Genomic DNA, 6,000 nt, shown 5'->3' with positions numbered 1-6,000 from the left:
GGCTTTCCATGCGTTTTTTTCAATTCAAAGTGACTATGAAGAATCACAGCTGAAAGGCAGTCCTGTTATTCCTGTTTTCCAGTAATTTAGAGGTAAGAGAATAACTTCTGCTGGGTTTTTATATTTATTTATATTTGTAAGCAGTGTAGAAGTCAGCTACTTGTGTTATTCTTAAATGTGTGCATTTACTGAAGCCTAAGAGGAGTTTGAAAGCTGCTCTGAGTTGCAGAACTGCTTTTAAATAGTGAATTTTGCCCAATTTCGACTTTGGTGTTTGGGGCACTTAAAAATGAATATCCTACACTTTTTTGGCATATTAGGCATCCCCAGAATGTCCTCTACATATCCCAAAGATGGGGGATCAGAAATGTATAAGGTGCACCCTTATAAAAAATGAGTTTTGTAGGCCTGGGTGAAGTGGCATATTAGTTCCCCCCCATTGCTGTAAAACGCTGTTTAAATTCAACTTTAATGCTAGGAGTTCACGGTATTATTATTAGGCATAATAAAGATTAAAAAACAAATTTATTGCACTTATTTTTAATAACATGTTTTTTATATAATCAAAATTCCCCTTTTTATTTTTATTTTTTAATAACTCCAACGCTTTTTATGGTTGCACATACAAAAAGCACACGTCATTCCTTTCCTATCATATTTAAACACATTCATTTATAACGCTAAGCACAGAAGCCTTCTTGAAACATGAAAGTCTGCGCCACTTTTTAAAGAACAGTTATTATTTAACATCCAAACCACGGATGTGCTTATGTAAAAAGGCATTAAGAAAGGAAATCCCTTCTTATCTTTTCTCTGTTATCCAAAATAATGAAACTCTATTTCTAACTTTTAAAACAGCAGTCTCTAATGCAGGCCTTTATACCAGGTTTACACTGACTTAAAATCTAGGTGACTCAGCATTTTCCCCTCTGTAGCCTGCAGTCAGAAATAGCCATGTGCTATTGACACAGCTGTTGCTTGTGATCAGCAGGCGTCGAATTCTCACGCCTTTCAAGCCAGCACAAATCTATTGTTCTGTAATGTGTTGTTAGTGCAACAACAACCAACTCACTCAGATGATGTGAATGCCTTTTAATACCTAATATATAAGGATAAATGCTGTGACATTTTGTATCTTAGTCCAAATTATTGGAAAGTCCACAATTTCGTTTTTTCTTCCTTTCTATGAGGCCTATTGTATTCCTATTGATTATGAATTCTAATGTTATCTTTAGCATTGTGGCAATTTGCACACATGTAAAGTGTCTTACTCTGTCAATTTTCAGAATAGCGTGCAGCTATTTAGCATATATTACATAATTCATTGCTGGATTATTTTAAAATATATTTTATTTTAATGATATTTTGCATAACAGAATGATGACAAAAAAAAAACATTGAGCACATTCCAGACATTTTCAGAAGGGAGTCATAGACGCAGAACACACAATAGAGCACGCTTAAGGCTAGCCATTATTACACAAAGGGCGCGATTGCTACTTACTCACACAAGTACCACCAATAACAAACCACATAGACATTTAAACACACAATTAACCCACAAATCAACATTTAGGACAGAAACAAAAGACAGCCCACAGACTGTACTGAAACCAAACCGTTTGTAAATACTAATTGTAAGTCATATTTACAAGAAAAGCTTCTCAAAGGTAGTCCAAAAAAAAACTGCACCAAAACAGCCCAAAGACTGTTCCATTTTCAAGAAGCCAAAATACACCAAATGTGCTAGTTTTGGCTGGCAGAACACCAAAAATCGCTATGCATATCACCACTTATGAATCTTACTAAATGCATAGACCAGGATCCTTCTTTATGTACATATTTAATTCCTTGGGGTACTTAGTCACCAGGGAAGAAATACGTGTTTTATACCTAAACCTATTTAGGTATCCCCTCTAGGAGAGCCGGCTGATTCCATACAAGTTCCATAATGGTACCTCCAAGAAAGCAACACATTATTCGATGTGCACTTGATACAGGCATGCTAAGAATATTGTAAGATATACACAAAGTAGCACTTAACTCAAAGTGTGCCGTTCAAGTTTTCAAAAGTTTCTCATTACCTGCCTACATAAATTGCAATTTACATATTTCCAAATTCCAAATATTGGTCAATTTCCATATAATTCCAAAAAGCGTTGCAACAAAAGACCTTACCAAGCACAAGTCGCCAACCTCTCAGTGCCAAGTTCTGAGTGACCTTTCAGCTCATGCTAACAGATCCTGCAATCTTTAACACCACCTACTTGAAATAGGTTGTAAAATGAGAATGTTTTGCGACCGCAATTGTGGTCACAAAACATTCATATATACCGATGCAATTCGGTGTTAGGAAGGGATGCCCTAAACACACCCCTTCCTAATACCGAATCGTAAACCCATTTTGCGATTCGGTAACCTGTTAAAATTAGGTATGCTACATCGGAAAAGCAATTTTTGCATTCCCAAATGGGCAGATTCTGCGATTCTGCCCATTTGCAAACGCAAAAAGGCTTGATACATCTGGCCCAAAGTGAGTTGCCCAGAATCATTGGATGTTGACCCAATTACGTCTCACTCCTGGAAGTAGACTTACTCACATAAAATTATTTGTGTGAGTCAATGCTTTTACAGCTGTAAAACCCTATTTTGAGGACAACATGTGGTTTTACATCCATGAAAAAATTCCAGTTGTGCGTGGAAGCTAAACTTGCTAGCACAAATAGCATTGTGAATCAGCCTGTACTATTCAAGACATTGCAAAGTTTATTGCTGTCCCATGGTTTAGTCCTGTTTCATGGTGACATTGTACAGCGCTACATCTCTCTTGTGTGTGGCATAGTACTATTCAAATACCTAACACTATGATGTGAGTTACTATCAAGGAGGCAGCATAGCCGCAGGAAAGCTTAATTAGGGCTAGACTGGTAATCTGCAGGCTCAGGGGCTGCTCAGGGGCTGCTTTCGGAGGTGGGTGGGCTGCCATGACCCAATCATGCCTCGATAGCCCCATTCTAGCAGCGGCCTCCTGCAGTGTGAAGCTGGTTTAAACTTTTAGCCAGGACCTATTTTTGGTTTCAAATTGGACAGTATCATAAAGTTTAGGTGAATGTTTTAGGCTCTCCCATCCCCACACACCAGAATTCAGACACTTGCATGCTTCAGTGTGGGGCTCGCGACTTATTCGTGCAGCATGAACATTGGCTCATGCCAGCAGATTCCTGGAAATGTGCTGCCCAGAGGGGGCACAGGACTGGCCATTAGAATTCATGCCTGACCTAGTGACGCAGTAGACAATTGTTAAAACAATCAGATTAGTGCTTGATAGCTTGCGACCCCAGAAACGACTCCACTGCATTAGCAAGAATGGCTTACAGCATCCCTCACGGGGCCCACCGGTGTGGCAGTGCGGGTGTGGAAGATGGCAACTGACTCGCTGGGCTGGAAGGATAGGCTCACCCTCGCTACCCCGTTGTTTGAATCGGAGAGATTGGGAAGGCTTTGGCATTCAAAAGGCTTTGATAAGTGGGACCTGATTGGCATCTCCAGGGTGGGTGATGTGCTGCATAAGGGAAAGGTGAAGTCCTTTGAGGAGTTGCAGACTGAGTATGAGCTGGGGCCCTCCGAGTATTTCAGGTATATTCAGATGCGCCACGCCCTCCGATCAGTCCTCGTGGAGGGTGAGAAGGTGCCTGAGTCCTCTCCCTTGGAGGACCGGGTCCTTGATGGCCATATGCCCGAGAGCACGATCTCGCTCATATATAAGAAACTGATAAACGTCCGGGCGGACATGCTTCTGGGGCTGAGGGACCAGTGGACTAGGGACGGCCTCGAGTTAGATGATGAGGATTGGCAGTCAGCTGTTTCTTCTCCTAAGGAGGTTGCGATCCCGTCGCGTCTGAGGCTGGTGCAGCTTAAAATACTGCACCGAGTGTATGTGACGGGGCCAAGGCTGGTCCACATGGGGTTCTCGGAGGACGGCCTGTGCAGGAGGGGGTGTGGCATGGTGGGTACTTTCCTGCACATCATTTGGGAGTGTGGTGTCATTGTGGAATTCTGGAGGGGAGTCCATGCAGTAATGGGGGAGGTGACAGGCATTGCTGTGCAGCCGGAGGCGCGGTGCTGTCTCCTGAATGTCTGGGGGCCCACTGACCTCGATGAGGCGCGGACCCAATGGGTGACCCTGGGTAACATGGTCGCTAAGAGGGATATCGCGCGATTGTGGGGCTCCTCGGGGCCCCCCACACTGACTGCGTGGAAAGAGAACATGGACTGGAGCATGTTTAGGGAGAAGACGGTCTATTGCTCTAGAGGCCGCCCCCGGAAGTGGCACGCCATCTGGGGGCGGTGGAATCAATACAGGGGGGGAATATGTCTTGCCCCTGATCTGGAACCGCCCGAGGAACAGCTTTCCCCCTGACCTTCTTTCCAGCACAGTCTGGTTTATGAACTAGTTGGGCCTCTGCTGTCCCCCCTCTTCCTCCTTACACCATCTTGTAACTGGTAGATGAGTGGGGTCCGGCCTCCCCTGGGGGCTCTCACCATGGTTTTTTAGTGTTCTTGCCTTGCTGGGGTTTGCTGTGTTTTTTTTTTTTTTGTTTGTTTTTTTGTGTTTGTTTACAATTGAACCTTTGCACTTCTCTTTGTACTGTACTGGGGACGCATCACTGTTTCTGATTATCGATGCTGCCGAACCTCCGGGGTGTCGGCTGAATAGCTGTGTCCTGATTTTTAAATAAAGGTTTTTCAGAGAAAAAAAAAAAGAAAAAAAAAAAGAATGGCTTACAGCGAGGAAGAGGGTACGCGACAGTAATGAATAGGAAACAGTTAAGTCTAGCCAATACCCTTGATGCGAACACACGAAGAACTTCACAGTGCGGTAAATCAGGTTCTTACTGAGCAAAGCGCCGTGAAGAACAGCGCTAGAGCTAGTGTTTGTGCTCCAGTGGGCAGGGGAATCTCCTAATCCTTTGGCCATCACAAAATGGTAGTGTGGGCAGTGCGTGGCCCATCAAGGGTGACAGAGAGCTGACTGTAATGGGAGTAAAGGGGCTGCGCCATTGTGAGAAGGCTCCTGTGCAGGATTATTGTTTACCGCCGGGGCAATTCGAATAGATATCCAAACAACGGAAAGCGCGTAACAGGCAGTAAGGTGATCTGGAGCCGCCATCAAGGGTGACAGAGAGCTGACTGTAATGGGAATAAAGGGGCTGCGCCACTGTGAGAAGGCAGTAAGGTGATCTGGAGCCGAGGGGGGAGGGAGGGAAAGTGCGTTATTGCTAAAACGCGCAAGCCGTACGCGTGCACATCTCCTGTCCTGTCCGACTCATGCACAAGAGGGAAAGTGTGTTACTGCTAAAACGCCGCGAGGCGTGCTTGTACACGTGCACATCTCCTGTCCTGTCCGACGCGTGCACAGCTCCTGTCCCCCTTCCGAACACAAAACTAACGACAATAGATCTCGCCAAGGCAAGCAGCGCATGCGCTGCGTCGCTAGGCGAGACCTAAAAAAGTGCTATGAGGTAGCCAGTTCTGACCGCATGATAGCGCTTTTTTATTGTTGTACATTTTTCCCTGAGGTGACACAGGAGGGAGGAAGCATAGGAAGGAGACCAGGGGGCAATTAGGAGAGAGAGAGAGGGTGGAAGACAAGGATATTGGTGGGGGGAGGAGTAAAAAAACGCTAGGATGAGCCCAGTGCTGGCTGCAATACAGGTCTTTTTTGTTTTCTTCATTGCTCCCCAAGGCAACAGTGGAGAAGGAGGCAATTCTGAGGGGGGAGGTGAGAGGCAAGTGCTGGGGGAACCTGACAGACAGCAGAAGGTAGTTGGGATGGCTGAGGCTAGTAGACAAACCACAAAGGGTGGTTGGGAGAAGCTGGAGGCAAGCAGATGGGCAACAGAGGGACATCGGAAGGGGCTTGGGTAAGGACACGAACAACAGTAGGTAGGAGGGAGGAGCTTGGGCAAACAGACAGACAACAGAGTGTGGAAAGAAGGG

This window comes from Triturus cristatus, chromosome 9, assembly GCF_964204655.1.
Source record: "Triturus cristatus chromosome 9, aTriCri1.1, whole genome shotgun sequence".
NCBI classification, from domain to species: Eukaryota; Metazoa; Chordata; class Amphibia; order Caudata; family Salamandridae; genus Triturus; species Triturus cristatus.
This window is presented reverse-complemented; position numbering follows the sequence as displayed.